The sequence below is a fragment of the Hypanus sabinus genome, chromosome 31 (assembly GCF_030144855.1).
Source record: "Hypanus sabinus isolate sHypSab1 chromosome 31, sHypSab1.hap1, whole genome shotgun sequence".
NCBI classification, from domain to species: Eukaryota; Metazoa; Chordata; class Chondrichthyes; order Myliobatiformes; family Dasyatidae; genus Hypanus; species Hypanus sabinus.
Window position 1 is genome coordinate 29,432,324 of NC_082736.1, and position 17,777 is coordinate 29,450,100.

At 48.9% G+C, this 17,777-nt stretch overlaps 1 protein-coding gene across 1 annotated transcript in view; it reads right to left on the bottom strand.

Moving 5' to 3' along the window:
- Positions 1 to 17,777, bottom strand: part of LOC132383707 (ADP-ribose glycohydrolase MACROD1-like) — a 1,398,038-nt gene that overhangs the window by 534,644 nt on the left and 845,617 nt on the right. The window lies entirely within an intron of this gene.

Below are 17,777 nucleotides of genomic sequence, written 5' to 3' on the forward strand. Positions count from 1 at the left end.
CAAGCTGAGCATAATTGAGCATTATTGAGAGGTCAGCAGAAGGTATGACAACTGTCAGTGCCAATCTTGGACAATGTCTCCTATCCACTCCATAATGTACTGGTTCGGCACAGGAGTACATTCAGCCAGAGACTCATTCCACCGAGATGTAACACTGAGCGTCATAGGAAGTCATTCCTGCCTGTGGCCATCAAACTTTACAACTCCTCCCTCGGAGTGTCAGACACCCTGAGCCAATAGGTTGGGCCTGGACTTATTTCCACTTGGCATAACTTACTTATTATTATTTAATTATTTATGGTTTTATATTGCTATATTTCTACACTATTCTTGGTTGGTGCAACTGTAACAAAACCCAATTTCCCTCGGGATCAATAAAGTATGTCTGTCTGTCAATCTACAAACAGCAATGAACAAAGCATGAAGACGGAGCTTATTCCCTTCGCTTTTCCCTCGCCCCCCTCATGTGACTAACTACTATAATAACCATAATAAACCATTATTGAGAGGTCAGCAAAATGTATGACCTCCGCCGGTCCCAATCTACAAACTGCAATGAACAAAGCACGAAGACGGAACTTATTCCCTTCGCCTTTTGCCACGGCACTTAGCAAACCTGCGCAAAAAAAATTAATCATACCAAACGCCAAAAAATAACGGGTGAAAAATACAATTTAAAACATCGAACCACAAAGTCATCAAAACAGTCGAGGAATATTCATTTTCAGGTCAGTTCAATGTAGCACTGTGTTGTTTGTTGACTGCAGGTCGCAGAGCCAGTCTGCCCATAAAAAATATATAAAATAGTCCCAAAAAGAGGTGACCAGAAACCCAAAGTGCAACATGATGTGAACTACAGAAACTGCATCAATTAAACCTTGCCCAAGTCCCAGGACTCCAGCAGCAACAAGCGAGAGGGAGAGGGTTGATCAAGTGTAGCGATTTCCCTCCAAGAGCAGAGATCGAGAGAGAGAGAGAGACACCAGACGCTCGCAGGCAGACAGTGCTGAACAGCCGTACGCCTTCTGCTCTTGCCCTCACCGACTTCAACCTTCCTTGGCACTTCAATCGGCGGGACGGTCTATCCAGGCCTCCAGTCCACGCACTTCTCTCGAAACCTCGCCAAACTCCCTCGGAGACAGCAGGATCGGCCTGAAAACACGCCATCAGAATGTAAACCACAGGCTCCAATTGCAGCTGAATCATGTTTGAAAGAAGTAATTTTGTGAGCTGTCTGAAGGATGTCCCAGAGATGACCTTTTAACCTACTCCCAGATCAATCTAACTCATATCATAACAACCACACCATGAGGTTGTACATCGCAGCGCATACCGAGAATTGGTAAAATTTTATCTATGCGGCCAAGGCCCAACTACATTATTACCTGAATAAAATATACTTGGCCTGCAGACCTCAGTGGAAATAATCAATAGCCCTGGTGCCCATTATCCGTGAAAAATAATCATATGGATGAGTATGGTGGGACCTCTAGCACCGAGGTAATATGTCTCAGTAGGGCTGTATTCCTGCTGAGTTAGTTTATTGTTACAGAAATTATGAGGTGATGGCTCCATGGAACTGCCAAGATAGTGGATTCGGCCCAGTATGTCATGGGTAACCAACCATTTAGCATCATGTCGTAGGAAAGCAGCATCCATCACCAGAGATCCCCACCACCCAGGCCGAGCTCTCTTCTCGCTGCTGCCATCAGGAAAGAGGTACAAGAGCCTCAGGACTCACACCACCAGGTTCAGGAACAGTTACTACCCCTCAACCATCATGAAGGAGGTACAGGAGCCTCAGGACTCACACCACCAGGTTCAGGGACAGTCACTACCCCTCAACCATCAGGAAGGAGGTACAGGAGCCTCAGGACTCGCACCACCAGGTTCAGGAAGTTACTACCCCTCAACCATCATGAAGGAGGTACAGGAGCCTCAGGACTCACACCACCAGGTTCAGGGACAGTTACTACCCCCTCAACCATCATGAAGGAGGTACAGGAGCCTCAGGACTCACACCATCAGGTTCAGGAACAGTTACTACCCCTCAACCATCAGGAAGGAGGTACAGAAGCCTCAGGACTCACACCATCAGGTTCAGGAACAGTTACCACCCCTCAACCATCAGGCTCTTGAACAAAAAGGGGTAAACCACACTCACTTGCCCATCCATTGAGATGCTCCCACAACCAATGATCTCACTTTAAGGACTCTTTATCTCATGTTCTCGTTATTTATTGCTATTTATTTATATTTACATTTGCTCAGTTTGTTGTCTTCTGCACTCTGGCTGATCTTTCACTGATCCTGCTTACAGTTACTATTCTATAGATTTGCTGAGGATGCCCGCCGGGAAATGAATCTCAGGGTTGTATGTGGTGACGGGTATGTACTCTGATAATAAATTTTACTTTGAACTTTAAACTAAAAAAGATGATTATCATGATACTTTTCCTATCAAGTCAAGTCAAGTATATCATCATTTAACTAAATACATGCCTACCATCAAATGAGATAACATTTCTCTGGACCAGTGTAAAGAACATACACAAATAACACAAAAAAAAGTGCATGAATTAAATAAATATTGTCGGGTACAGAACAGATTAACCGGTGACATTTTGAATGCGATGCGTCAGGGAGTTCAGAAGCCTGACGGCCTGAGGGAAGAAACTGTTTCCCATCCTGACCATTCTTGTCTTTATGCATCGGAGTCTCCTGCCCGATGGTAGAAAGTCAGAGAGGATGCTGGACGGACGGGTGGGATCCTGGATAATACTAAGGGCCCCGTGTACGCAGCGCTCCTGATAAATGTCCCCGATGGACGGTCGGGAGACCCGTGATCCTCTCGGCCGTTCTCACAGTCCTTTGCTCGCGGACCAGATGGAGATGCAACTTATCAGGTTACTCTCAGTGGTGCTCCTTGAAAATCCAGTTAAGATGGGGGAGGGGGAAGTGAGTGGGCCTTGCTTTTCTCAATCCCCTTCAGAAGTGGAGAGGCTGCTGTCCCTGTTTATTCAGGGAGGTGATATAAAGGGACCTGGTGAGGTCATCGGTGATGTGAGCTCCCGGGACCCCGGTGCATTTAACTCTCTCTACGGACGAGCCGCGTATTCGCGGGGGGGGGGGGGGGATGGCTCGTCTGCATTAATCTCCTATTTATATTCAGGCCCTCCTTATGTGTGGATCTGCATGACTTGACTTCAGTAGCAAACGTGCTGCTTCAGAGTCGATTTTCATGGAACACACTGTGTTGAAGGCCACATTTATCTTCTCACCTCTCCATTAACCCTTTCTGCCTCTCCTGCAACCTGACCCCGACGGAGCAGTAGCTAAGTAAAGTTCAAAGTTCATTGGAACTAAAGTAAATTTATTATCAAAGTACATACATGTCACCATATACAACGCCTGAGATTCATTTTCTTGTGGGCATGCTCAGCAAATCTATACAATAGTCACCGTAACAGAATCAGCGATTGATCATCAGACTAGGGCGATAAACCGGAGGGCAGAAGACAACAAACTTGTGCAAATGCAAAAAGAAGAAACAATCATGGAAATTGAAAAGCAATAAATATCGAGAACATGAGATGAAGAGTCCTTGAAAGTGAGTCCACAGGTTGAAGGAACAGTTTGATGATGGGGCAAGTGTAATTATCCCCTTTGGTTCAGGAGCCTGATGGTTGAGGGGTGGTAACTGTTCCTGAACCTGGTGGTGTGGGACCTGAGGCTCCTGTACCTCCTTCCTGATGGTTGAGGGGTGATAACTATTCCTGAACCCAGTGGTGTGGGTCCTAAGGCTCCTGTACCTCCTTCCTGATGGTTGAGGGGTAGTAACTGTTCCTGAACCCGGTGGTGTGAGTCCTGAGGCTCCTGTACCTCCTTCCTGATGGTTGAGGGGTAGTAACTGTCCCTGAACACGGTGGTGTAGGTCCTGAGGCTCCTGTACCTTCTACCTGATGGTTGAGGGGTGGTAACTGTCCCTGAACCTGGTGGTGCGAGTTCTGAGGCTCCTGTACCTCCTTCCTGATGATTGAGGGGTAGTAACTGTTCCTGAACCTGGTGGTGTGGGTCCTGAGGCTCCTGTACCTCCTTCCTGATGGTTGAGGGGTAGTAACTGTCCCTGAACACGGAGTGTAGGTCCTGAGGCTCCTGTACCTTCTACCTGATGGTTGAGGGGTGGTAACTGTCCCTGAACCTGGTGGTGCGAGACCTGAGGCTCCTGTACCTCCTTCCTGATGGTTGAGGGGTAGTAACTGTTCCTGACCCTGGTGTTGCGAGTCCTCAGGCTCCTGTACCTCCTTCCTGATGGTTGAGGGGTGGTAACTGTTCCTGAACCTGGTGGTGTGAGTCCTGAGGCTCCTGTACCTTCTACCTGATGGCAGCAGTGAGGAGAGAGCACGGCCTGGGTGGTGGGGATCTCTGATGATGGATGCTGCTTTCCTACGACGGGGTTTCATGTCGATGTGCTCAATGGTGGGGAGGGCTTGACCCATGCTGGCCTGGGCCAGATCCACTATGTTTCCAGAGTAAGCTATGAAGCAGGCACAGTGCTCTCCACCACGCGTCGATAGAAGTTTGTCAAAGTTTCAGGTGTTATGCCGAATCTTCACAAACTCCTAAAAAGCAGAGGCGCTGCTGGGATTTCTTGAAAGGATAGATGTGCTAACCTTTGGTTAGCTTACATTTGGAATATGACCACTGCTAGATCATAACATCATAGGACAATAAGATATAGGAACAGAATTAGGCCATTTGGCCCATCAAGTCTGCTTCAACATCCCATTCTTCTCAGCCCTAACCTCATGCCTTCTCCCTGTATCCCGTCGTGCCCTGACCAATCAAGAATCTATCAACCTCTGCCTTAAATTTACCAATGACTTGGTCTCCAAAGCCGCCTGTGGCAACAAATTCCACACTTCTTCTCTCTTCGGCTGTCCATCGATTTTCAATGATGACTGAGGCCTGGGCAGGGTTGTGTGGGAGACCGGCAGTTGCCCAAGCCGCAGGCCTTCCCCTCTCCACACCACCAATGTTGCCCGAGGGAAAGGCACTAGGACCCAAGCAGCTTGGCACCGGTGTCATCGCAGAGCAACGTGTGGTTAAGTGCCTTGCTCAAGGACACAAACACGCTGCCTCAGCTGAGGCTCGAACCAGTGACCTTCAGATCACTGGACCAACGCCTTAACCACTTGGCCACGCGCCACACGAACACATACGCTGTTTGTACAGAATTCCTCCTGGTGGAATTCTCTGCCCAATGAAGCAGTGGAGGCTGCTTCAGTAAATTTATTGAAGACAAGGCTGGATAGATTTTTGCAGAATAGGGGGATTAAAGGTTACGGGGATAAGGCAGGTGGGTGGAGATGAGCCCATGGCCAGATCAGCCATGATCTTATTGAATGGCGGGGCAGGCTCAACGGGAGAGACGGCCCACTCCTGTTCCTGTTTCTTATGTTCTTATGTTCTCATCGCCATTTAAAAGGGATATTCTTGTATTCTGAGACCAGTTGTAGCCCTCTAGAACTAGACTCTCCCACAACTGGAAACATCCTCTTCACGTCCAGTCTATCTGGACCTTAGGAGCCAGGGATCTGTTCTCTACCTGTATGTAATCTATGTTGCGTGTTTATAACTAATCACACTAGTAGGGACATGGTAAAAGTGAAGGGAATAAGTTCCGTCTTCGTGCTTTGTTCATCGCAGTTTGTAGATTGGGACCGGCGGAGGTCATACCTTCAGCTCACTGCTCAATAATGGTTTATTTTGGTTATTATAGTAGTTATTCACATGAGGGGGGGTAGCAAAAGCGAAGGGAATCATTGAATTTAATTGAATTGAATTTTGGTTTATTGTCATTTAGAAACCACAAATGCAATGCAGTTAAAAAATGAGACAACGTTCCTCCAGAATGATCTCACAAAAGCACACGACAAAACAGACTACACTAGAAAATCCACATAATGTTTGGCAATCCCCACTAGTTATAGTTAACATATAGTTACAACTGTGCAAACAATACCATAATTGATAAAAAAACAGACCATGGGCACAGTAAAAATAGTCCAAAGGACTGTAAGTTCAAAAGAAACCACCACACAGTTTCCACAGGTCCCCAGGGTCCCAACAGACTCGCCATCCCTCGCCGGCGGGAGAAGGGAATACCCCCGCTATGGACTTTCACAGCGCCGCCCGACTCAGCCTCGCAGACACAGCACACACCGAAAGCGACCTGACCGCAGCGGACTCCGAGTCCGTCGAACCTCCGAGCCTCCGACCATCCCCTCCGGCACAGCTTCTCCGAGCACCATCCTCTGCCGAGCGTATTAAGACGGACCCGCCAACGGCCGCCGGCAACGCGACCCCGAGGACTGGGGGCCTGTTCTTCCCAGCAGAGACCCGGACCTCACAGCAGCAGCAGAATAAGTTCCGTCTTCGTGCTTTGTTCATCGCAGTTTGTAGATCAGGACCGGAGGATGTCATACCTTCTGCTGACCGCTCAGTAATGCTCAATTACACTCAGCTTACACATGAATACATTAAAGCATCATTGCTTCAAGATCGCACGCTTGCTAGCTGCTAATAAAGGATCGAATGCACATCCATGACTTTCGGAGTGACCATTACAGGCGCGAGGGCGTGTCACGCAAGTACAACAAACCCATAGGGTCACCGGCAGTGGCAATTGTGTTGGTTTTCATTTGGCCACTACATTGACCTTTCTTGGCAATTATCAATGCCGCAGAAGTAATTCCTTCTTTATTAATCATATTGCCATATATCAAAACAAAAAGATTCTACTTCTATTTAAAAGGTCACTAGATTAATAAAGTTAGAACTTCCTACCGTGGCGCTCTGACCTGGTCACAACATATTGATGCAGCTATAAAGGAGGCAAGAGAGCGGCTATATTTCTCCGGGAGTTTGAGATTTGGCACGTCTCGAAAATTTCTGTAGATGTACCATGGAGAGCATTCTGACAGGCTGCGTTACTGTCTGGTATGGAGGGGGTGGGGGCTACTGCACAGGATCGAAGTAAGTTGCAGAAAATCGTAAAATTACTCAGCTCCATCATGGGCACCAGCCTCCGTACTACCCAGGACATCTTCAAGGAACAATGCCTCAGAAAGGCAACGTCCATCATTAAGGACCCCCATCACACATGCCTTGTTCTTGTTGCTACCATCATGAAGGAGGTACAGGAGCCTGAAGGCACACACTCAGCGATTCAGGAACAGCTTCTTCCCCTCTGCCATCAGGGAGGAGGTACAGAAGCCTGAAGACACACACTCAATGATTCACTAACAGCTTCTTCCCCTCTGCCATCAGGGAGGAGGTACAGGAGCCTGAAGACACACACTCAGCGATTCAGGAACAGCTTCTTCCCCTCTGCCATCAGGGAGGAGGTACAGGAGCCTGAAGACACACACTCAGCGACTCAGGAACAGCTTCTTCCCCTCTGCCATCAGGGAGGAGGTACAGGAGCCCGAAGACACACACTCAGCGATTCAGGAACAGCTTCTTCCCCTCTGCCATCAGGGAGGAGGTACAGGAGCCTGAAGACACACAGTCAGCGATTCAGGAACAGCTTCTTCCCCTCTGCCATCAGGGAGGGGGTACAGGAGCCTGAAGACACACACTCAACGATTCAGGAACAGCTTCTTCCCCTCTGCCATCCTTTTCTGAATGGATATTGAACCCATGAACTCCTTTTTAAAAATTATTTCTTTTCTTTTACACTACTTATTTTAACAGCTCATGCAGAGACATATGTATTTACTTAACATAATTCAGATTTTTTCTGTATTTATCATGTATCGCATTGTGTTGCTGCCATAAAACTAACAAATTTCACGAAGCACACCTGATTCTGACTCTTTTAAACACCTTCAACAAAAGGATGTAGAGTTCCGCACCAAGATCCTTCTAAGATTAACCAGAGATGGGAAATAAATTATACCCTTGTCAATGAATTTCACAGTACTGCTTTTTCTTAAAAGGTCAGTTGAAATTTCTTCAATTGCACTCGAACCACACGATGGCTGTGGGGGGCTGGGGGTGGGGAGATGTATGGATGGCACCCTCAGTCTGGACATCTACGGAATCACAAATATTTATGTCTAATGATTTTCTCTGTATAAATCCCAAGCAACACACCCACAAAGTGCCGGAGGAACTCAGCAGGTCAGGCAGCATCTATGGAAGTGAAGAGACAGTTGACGTTTCGGGCCGAGGCTCTTGTTCAGGACTGGAAAGGGAGGGGGAAGACCCCAGAATACAAAGGTGGGGGAAGGGGGGAGGAGGCTAGCTGGAAGGTGAGGGGTGGAGCCAGGTGGGTGGGGAAAGTCGAGGGCTGGAGAAGAAGGAATCTGACAGGAGAGGAGAGTGGACCGTAGGAGAAAGGGAAGGAGGACGTCAGGACCCAGAGGGAAGTGATAGGCAGGTGTCGTTCTGACCACCTCCTCTTTTACCACAATGAGGTCTCCCTCAGAGTGGAGGAACAACACCTTATATTCCATCTGGGTATCCTCCAACCTGATGGTATGAATATTGATTTCTCCTTCCAGCAATAAAAATCCCGACCCCTCCCTTCTACTTCTATTCCCCACTCCGGCCTTTTACTTCTTCTCAACTGCCGATTACTTCCCTCGGGACCCCTCCTCTGTCCCTCTCTCCCATGATCCACTCTCCTCTCCTATCAGATTCCTTCCTCTCCAGCCTGTGGCCTTTCCCACCCACCTGGCTTCACCCATCACCTTCCAACCAGTCTGCTTCCCCTCCCTCCTCCCATCTTTTTACTTTGGCGTCTTCCCCCTTCCTTCTCGGTCCTGAAGAAGGGTCTTGGGCAGAAGCGTTGACTGTTCATTCATTTCCACGGGTGCTTCCTGGCCTGCTGAGCTCCTCCAGCATTTTGCGTGTGTTGCTCCGAATCTCCGGCATGTGCAGACTTCTTGGTGTTCAGTCTAAATCCTTTCCAGAAAATACTGCTCTAATTTGATGTTACAGTGCCATTCATTCTCAAACAACTCCAAAGGTAGACATTTTGGGATTTTTAAACCATTCACATTGAATTCATTCCATTATATCAAACCTAGGTTTATTATCTCAAATAAATCTTCATTTATATCGCATATTTAATACACACAAGTCCTCACAGAGGGATCAGAGGTGGAGAGAGTGAGCAGTTTCAACTTCCTGGCTGTCAGTATCTCTCAGGGCCTATCCTGGACTCAACATATTGATGCAGATACAAAGAAGGCACAACAATCGGTATACTTCATTAGGAGTTTGAGGAAATTTAGTTTTCCATCAGAAACACTTGGAAGTTTCTACAGATATGCCACCGAGAGGCTGTGTCTGGTATGTGGGGGGGGGGGGGGGGCGCTGGTGGGGCTACTGCGCAGGATCGAAATAACCTGCAGAGAGTTGTAAACTCAGTCAGCTCCATCATGGGCAGCAGCCTCCGTCCGTCGTATCCAGGGCATCTTCAAGGAGCGGCGCCTCAAAAAGGTGACGTCCATCATTAAGAACCCCCACAGTACATGCCCTCTTCTCATTGTTACCATCAGGGAGGGGGTACAGGAGCCTGAAGATACACACTCAACGATTCAGGAACAGCTTCTTCCCCTCTGCCATCAGGGAGGAGGTACAGGAGCCTGAAGACACACACTCAACGATTCAGGAACAGCTTCTTCCCCTCTGCCATCAGGGAGGAGGTACAGGAGCCTGAAGACACACACTCAGCGATTCAGGAACAGCTTCTTCCCCTCCGCCATCAGGGAGGAGGTACAGGAGCCTGAAGACACACACTCCGCGATTCAGGAACACCTTCTTCCCCTCTGCCATCGGGGAGGAGGTACAGGAGCCTGAAGACACACATTCAGTGATTCAGGAACAGCTTCTTCTCCTCTGCCATCAGGGAGGAGGTACAGGAGCCCGAAGACACACACTCAGCGATTCAGGAACAGCTTCTTCCCCTCTGCCATCAGGGAGGAGGTACAGGAGCCTGAAGACACACACTCAGCGATTCAGGAACAGCTTCTTCCCCTCTGCCATCCGATTTCTGAATGGACATTAGATTGTGAGGACACTCAGTCCTTGTTTATTGTCATTTAGTAATGCATGCATTAAGAAATGATACAACGTTCCTCCAGTACGATATCACAGAAACACAAGTCAGACCAAGACTAACTGACAAAAACCACATAATTATAACATATAGTTACAACAGTGCAAATCAATGCCGTAATCTGATAAAGAGCAGACTGTGAACATGGTAAATGAAAGTCTCGAAGTCCCAGACAGCCCGTCATCTCACGCAGACGGTAGGAGGAAGGAAAACTCTTCCTGCCGTGAACCTCCAGCGCCGCAGCTTCCCGATGCAGCCTCTGGGAGCCCCGACCACAGCCAACTCCGAGTCCGTCCGAAAACTTCGAGCCTCCGACACCGAGCGCCATCTCTGCCGAGCACTTCGACCCCGGCCCCGGCCGCCAAGCGACAGGCAAAGCCGAGGATTCGGGGCCTTCCTCTCCGGATTTTTCCGATTGCACAGTAGCAGCGGCAGCGAGACAGGCATGTCTGAAGTTTCACCGGATGTTCCTCCGTGCTTCTCACGTCCGTCCCCATCAAGTCAGGATTGTACACGGCCCCTACTTACAGATGACAGATATTCAATCCCGGAGTGGCTGCGTCGCACCGCCATCTTCCTCAGTCATTGAACCCATGAACACTACCTCACCACCTATTTATTTCTATTTTTGAACTACTTATTTAATTTATTTAATATATATCTACATTAATTCACTTTTTTTCCAATTATTATGTATTGCATTGAACTGCTGCCGCAAAGACGACAAATTTCACGGCACATGCCCATGATATTAAACGTGATTCTGACAAATTCTTTGCCGTGCTTTCATTCCCTTGGCCTCGAGATTTTCAGAGCCCCTTTCAACAGACTGATCAAGCGTGTCACAGCTCCCAGTGCCAACCGTGTAATGAGCTGACATGAACAGAGAGGTAACAATGCAAGTGATAACTTCTTTGAGTTCCCTTCCTTCTGTCGGGAGACGGTCTTCTCTTTTCGGGGGACCGGACGCAGACTGGGCGAACTGTCTCTCCATTCATCCCGCCTGCTCCCATTCTCGTCTTTCTGACTTTGACAGACCACGTCGATCCGACAAAGCACAACAGGAGGTATTTTGAATCTTTGACTTTCCACAGAAGCGCAGTGGGGAGTACCCTAACGTGCTACATCACTTCTTGGTACAGAAACAGCACTGCAACGGACAGGCGGGGGAGTCAAAATTTCCCAAGGCATCCCCGGCACCAGCCTACCCGCCATCAAGTTCCCGGGTGTCAAGATCTCCGAGGACCTAACCTGGCCCCAACATATCGATGCAGTGAGAGTGCGACTATACTCCATTGGGAGTCTGAAAGGATCTGGTTTGTCAACAAATACAGCCAAAAATTCTATAGATGTACCGTGGAGAGCATTCTGACAGGCTGCATCACTGTCCAGTTAGGGGGGGCGGGGGTGCTACTGCACAGGACCGAAAGAAGCTGCAGAGGGTTGTAAATCCAGTCAGCTCCATCTTGGAGCTACAAAGTACCCAGGACATCTTCAAGGAGCGGTGTCTCAGAAAGGCAGCATCCATTATTAAGGACCTCCAGCACCCAGGGCATGCCCTTTTCTCATTGTTACCGTCAGGGAGGAGGTACAGGAGCCTGAAGGCACACTCTCAACGATTCAGGAACAGCTTCTTCCCCTCTGCCATCAGGGAGGAGGTACAGGAGCCTGAAGACACACACTCAACGATTCAGGAACAGCTTCTTCCCCTCTGCCATCAGGGAGGAGGTACAGGAGCCTGAAGGCACACACTCAGCGATTCAAGAACAGCTTCTTCCCCTCTGCCATCAGGGAGGAGGTACAGGAGCCTGAAGACACACACTCAATGATTCAGGAACAGTTTCTTCCCCTCTGCCATCAGGGAGGGGGTACAGGAGCCTGAAGACACACAGTCAACGATTCAGGAACAGCTTCTTCCCCTCTGCCATCAGGGAGGAGGTACAGGAGCCTGAAGACACACACTCAGCGATTCAGGAACAGCTTCTTCCCCTCTGCCATCAGGGAGGAGGTACAGGAGCCTGAAGACACACACTCAGCGATTCAGGAACAGCTTCTTCCCCTCTGCCATCCGATTCCTAAATGGACATTGAACCCTTGGACACTACTTCACTTTCATACCATATGTTATTTCTGTTTTTTTGCACAATTTTAATCTATTTGACATATGTATACTGTAATTGATTTACTTATTATTATTTTATTTTGTTTTTCTCATCTAGATTATGTATTGCATTGAACTGCTGCTGCTAAGTTAACAAATTTCACGCCACATGCCTGTGATAATAAACCAGAGTCTGATTCAAGGACGCGCATACAGAAAGGTGCCAGGAAAAGGCCAGCAATATCGTGAAGCAATATCCCCCCCCCCCCCACCGCCCTGCTCACGGTCTGTTTGTTTCACTTCCATCAGGGAGGAGGCTACATAGCACCCACAGTAGGACCCCCAGACTCACAAACAGCTACTTGCCCCACCCCTCCACACGCTCGCCACCACGACTTTATTCACTTCCTGTCAGAGTCACTTTACGTACAGACGCTCCTGTACCAGCATCAATGTGTGTAAGTTATCAAACCAAATCAAGTTCAGCTGGCGTTCAAACCATTCATACATACAGCTGACCAAGACAGTGGTCCTCTGGGGCCAAGATACAAAATATTCAAAGTAGCGAGCTAGCATTAAAAAATAGTGAGTAACGTAATGCAAAATATCGAGCAAAGAAGCATATTCACTCGAGTAAGAGAAGCATATCTGGTTCAAGACCCTGAACAACCATGTCTGGCATCTGAGGGTATCGTCTCCCTGCCGTGTACCTGTCATTCCAACACTTGGACATAGAGGGCAGCACTGATGGTTAAGGCCAGGCCCCAGCCGAGCTGAACCACGCCCGAGCATCTCTCACCAGGTCTGCAGCAGCAGGCGCCTCAAAAAGGTGACGTCCATCATTAAGGACCCCCACGGTACATGCCCTCTTCTCATTGTTACCATCAAGGAGGGGGTACAGGAGCCTGAAGATACACACTCAACGATTCAGGAACAGCTTCTTCCCCTCTGCCATCAGGGAGGAGGTACAGGAGCCTGAAGACACACACTCAGCGATTCAGGAACAGCTTCTTCCCCTCTGCCATCAGGGAGGAGGTACAGGAGCCTGAAGACACACACTCAACGATTCAGGAACAGCTTCTTCCCCTCTGCCATCAGGAAGGAGGTACAGGAGCCTGAAGACACACACTCAGCGATTCAGGAACAGCTTCTTCCCCTCTGCCATCAGGGAGGAGGTACAGGAGCCTGAAGACACACACTCAGCGATTCAGGAACAGCTTCTTCCCCTCTGCCATCAGGGAGGAGGTACAGGAGCCTGAAGACACACACTCAGCGATTCAGGAACAGCTTCTTCCCCTCTGCCATCAGGGAGGAGGTACAGGAGCCTGAAGACACACACTCAGCGATTCAGGAACAGCTTCTTCCCCTCTGCCATCAGGGAGGAGGTACAGGAGCCTGAAGACACACACTCAGTGATTCAGGAACAGCTTCTTCCCCTCTGCCATCAGGGAGGAGGTACAGGAGCCTGAAGACACACACTCAGCGATTCAGGAACAGCTTCTTCCCCCCTGCCATCAGGGAGGAGGTACAGGAGCCTGAAGACACACACTCAGCGATTCAGGAACAGCTTCTTCCCCTCTACCATCAGGGAGGAGGTACAGGAGCCTGAAGACACACACTCAACGATTCAGGAACAGCTTCTTCCCCTCTGCCATCAGGGAGGAGGTACAGGAGCCTGAAGACACACACTCAACGATTCAGGAACAGCTTCTTCCCCTCTGCCATCAGGGAGGGGGAACAGGAGCCTGAAGACACACACTCAACGATTCAGGAACAGCTTCTTCCCCTCTGCCATCAGGGAGGAGGTACAGGAGCCTGAAGACACACACTCAGTGATTCAGGAACAGCTTCTTCTCCTCTGCCATCAGGGAGGAGGTACAGGAGCCTGAAGACACACACTCAACGATTCAGGAACAGCTTCTTCCCCTCTGCCATCAGGAAGGAGGTACAGGAGCCTGAAGACACACACTCAGCGATTCAGGAACAGCTTCTTCCCCCCTGCCATCAGGTAGGAGATACAGAAGCCTGAAGGCACACACTCAGCGATTCAGGAACAGCTTTTTCCCCTCTGCCATCTGATTCCTAAATGGACATTGAACCCTTGGACACTACCTCACTTTTTTAATATATATTATTTATGGTTTTGCACGATTTTTAATCTATTCAATATACGTATACTGTAACTGATTTACTTAATTTTTCCTTCTATATTACGTACTGCATTGAACTGCTGCTGCTAAGTTAACAAATTTCACGACACACGCTGGTGATAATAAACCTGTTCCCGATTCTTCACCCTTGTTCACTGGGAATGGCATTAAACAACCTTGAATCGTTCCAGTCTGAAGCAGAACTTGCCCGTTCTAATGAAAGGCCTGCGTATTAGCTTGCTTCACTGTCTGCACCGATCTGCTGGATGTTTCCAGCCGTCTTTTTAGCATTGGGTTTCTCGCGATTGGTGCATTCCGCGTGTCTGTTTGAACCTCCAACACCCGGCCCTCTCTCAGCGGATCGACGAAAGCTTGAGAGACAACATGGGATCGCAGCTTTTTGGATTCAAGATGCTGAACTGGTTTAAGTGGTTCTCACCATAATTCCTGAATTGCTGGAAGTTGTTCTGCAGTTGATTTAAACTCCCTTGCCTCTCATTCGATTTATCCTCCCCACTCTAATACACATAGGTCCTTATTTAAAGCAGCACACGCAAAATGCTGGAGGAACTCAGCAGGACAGGCAGCATCTATGGAAATGAATAAGAACATAACACCTAGAATTCTACAGCACATTACAGGCCCTTCGGCCCACAATGTTGTGCCGACCGTGTAACCTACTCTAGAAGCTGCCTAGAATTTCCCTAGCGCATGGCCCTCTAGTTTTCCAAGCTCCTTGTACCTATCTAAGAGGCTCTTAAAAGACCCTATTGTATCCGCAATGCTGTTGACATTTCAGGCCGAGATTCTTCGTCAGGATCAAAATGGAAGGGGAAAGATAGAAACATAGAAAACCTACAGCACAATACAGGCCCTTCAGCCCATCAAAGCTGTGCCGAACATGTCCCTATGTTAGAAATTACCTAGGCTTACCCATAGCCCTCTGTTTTTCTAAGCTCCATATAGCCATCCAGGAGTCTCTTAAAAGACCCTATCATATCCACCTCCACCACCGTCGCCGGCAGCCCATTCCACGCATAAGATGGCAGAATATAAAGGGAGGTGAAGAAAGGCGGACAGCAGGAAGGTGATGGGTGAAGACAGGTGGGTGGGAAAGGTCAAGGGCTGGAGAAGAAGGAATCTGATAGGAGAGGAGAGTGGACCATGGGAGAAAGGGAAGGAGGAGGAGACCCAGGGGGAGGTGATAGGCAGGTGAGAAGAGGTAAAGAGTCAGAGTAGGTAATAGAAGAAGAGCAGAGAGGGGAAATTTGATCACTAGAAGGAGGAATCCATTTTCATGCCATCAGGTTGGAGGCTACCCAGAGGGAATATAAAATGTTGCCCCTCCGCCCCGAGGGTGGCCTCATCTGAAGAGGAGGCCGAGGCCCGACATGTCAGAGCGGGAATCGGAATTCAAATGGTTAACGATTTCTAATTCTGACAAAAATCTGCAGTGCTGAAATGCAGATAGCTTCTCCCTCCGGAAGTTTCGACAAGGATTCTGGAATTTTCTGTGGATTTTTCAGATTTCCAACATCTGCAGGGTTTCAAATTTACGACAATTCACGTTGTCTCGTTTGACGGTACACACGTGTAAAGTTAAATGACAATTAACTTGACAGCTGGTCGGTGGTTAGTCAGCAAGATGGCGGACAGAAAAAAGATCTTTAAGAGCAGCAAAGCTTTTCAACTAATGACCACACCAGCCTCCGGGGTTTAGGCTTTCTAACTCCCTGGAATATGGCTAGCTGGAGCGACCTCTTTATAGATTCAGGCTCACCCCGCTAATCGGCGTCCATGTTTTGTTGCCAGGATTTAATTATCTGAAGAGCTCCTGAACTGAGGTACAGTGATCAATCATCAGCTCACCTTTGGATTACACATGGCACAGGAGCAGAATTAGGCCATTCAGCCCATCGAGTCTGCTCCGCCGTTCCATCATGGCTGATCCCGGATCCTTTGTCCTGCCTTCTCGCCATGTCCTTTGATGCCCTGACCGATCAGGAATCGATCAACTACGGCTTTAAATATACCCATGGACTTGCAGACCTGCAGTCTGTGGCAGAGCATCCCGCAGATTCACTGCTCTCTGGCTAAAAAGCAAAATCCTCCTTACCTCTGTTCTGAAAGTTTAATTTTGAGGCCGTGCCCTCTAGTTCTGGATACCCCCCCCCCTCCCCCACCGGAGGAAACATCCCCTCCTCATCCACCCTATCTAGCCCTTGCAACATTCGGTAGATTGTTTCAATGAGATCTCCCCTGCACTCTTCCAAATTCCAGCAAGCCCAGGCCCAAAGCTCCTCGTGTGTTAACCCCTTCATTCCCGGAATCACCCTTGTGAACCGCCTCTGGACTTGTTTCAGTGATTCTGGTTGAGCGTCTAGTTTAGAACCCTGCCATCGTTTCAGTCCCGTATCGAGTCTCAGCCCTCGTCTTAGATGCTCCATCACTTGGGTCACAGCCATCCTCACCCAGACCTCTCATCACAAGCATAGACTAAATAAGTAGTGAAAAAAAAAGAAATAAAAAAGTAGTGAGGTTGTGTTCATGGGTTCAATGTCCATTCAGAAATCGGACGGCTGAGGGGAAGAAGCTGTTCCTGAATCACTGAGTGTGTGTCTTCAGGCTCCTGTACCTCCTCCCTGATGGCAGAGGGGAAGAAGCTGTTCCTGAATCGTTGAGTGTGTGCCTTCAGGCTCCTGTACCTCCTTCCTGATGGCAGAGGGGAAGAAGCTGTTCCTGAATCGTTGAGTGTGTGTCTTCAGGCTCCTGTACCTCCTCCCTGATGGCAGAGGGGAAGAAGCTGTTCCTGAATCGTTGAGTGTGTGTCTTCAGTCTCCTGTACCTCCCCCCTGATGGCGGAGGGGAAGAAGCTGTTCCTGAATCGCTGAGTGTGTGTCTTCAGGCTCCTGTACCTCCTCCCTGGTGGCAGAGGGGAAGAAGCTGTTCCTGAATCGTTGAGTGTGTGTCTTCAGGCTCCTGTACCTCCTCCCTGATGGCAGAGGGGAAGAAGCTGTTCCTGAATCGTTGAGTGTGTGTCTTCAGGCTCCTGTACCTCCTCCCTGATGGCAGAGGGGAAGAAGCTGTTCCTGAATCACTGAGTGTGTGTCTTCAGGCTCCTGTACCTCCTCCCTGATGGCAGAGGGGAAGAAGCTGTTCCTGAATCGCTGAGTGTGTGTCTTCAGACTCCTGTATCTCCTCCCTGATGGTAGCAATGAGAAGAGGGCATGTCCTGGGTGATAGGGGTCCTTATTGATGGACGCTCCCTTTCTGAGGCACCGCTCCTTGAAGATGCCCTGGATACTAAGGAGGCTGGTGGCCGTGATGGAGCTGACTGTGTTTACAACTTTCAGCGGCCTCTTTCGATACGGTTCAGTAGCCACCTCCCCGTACC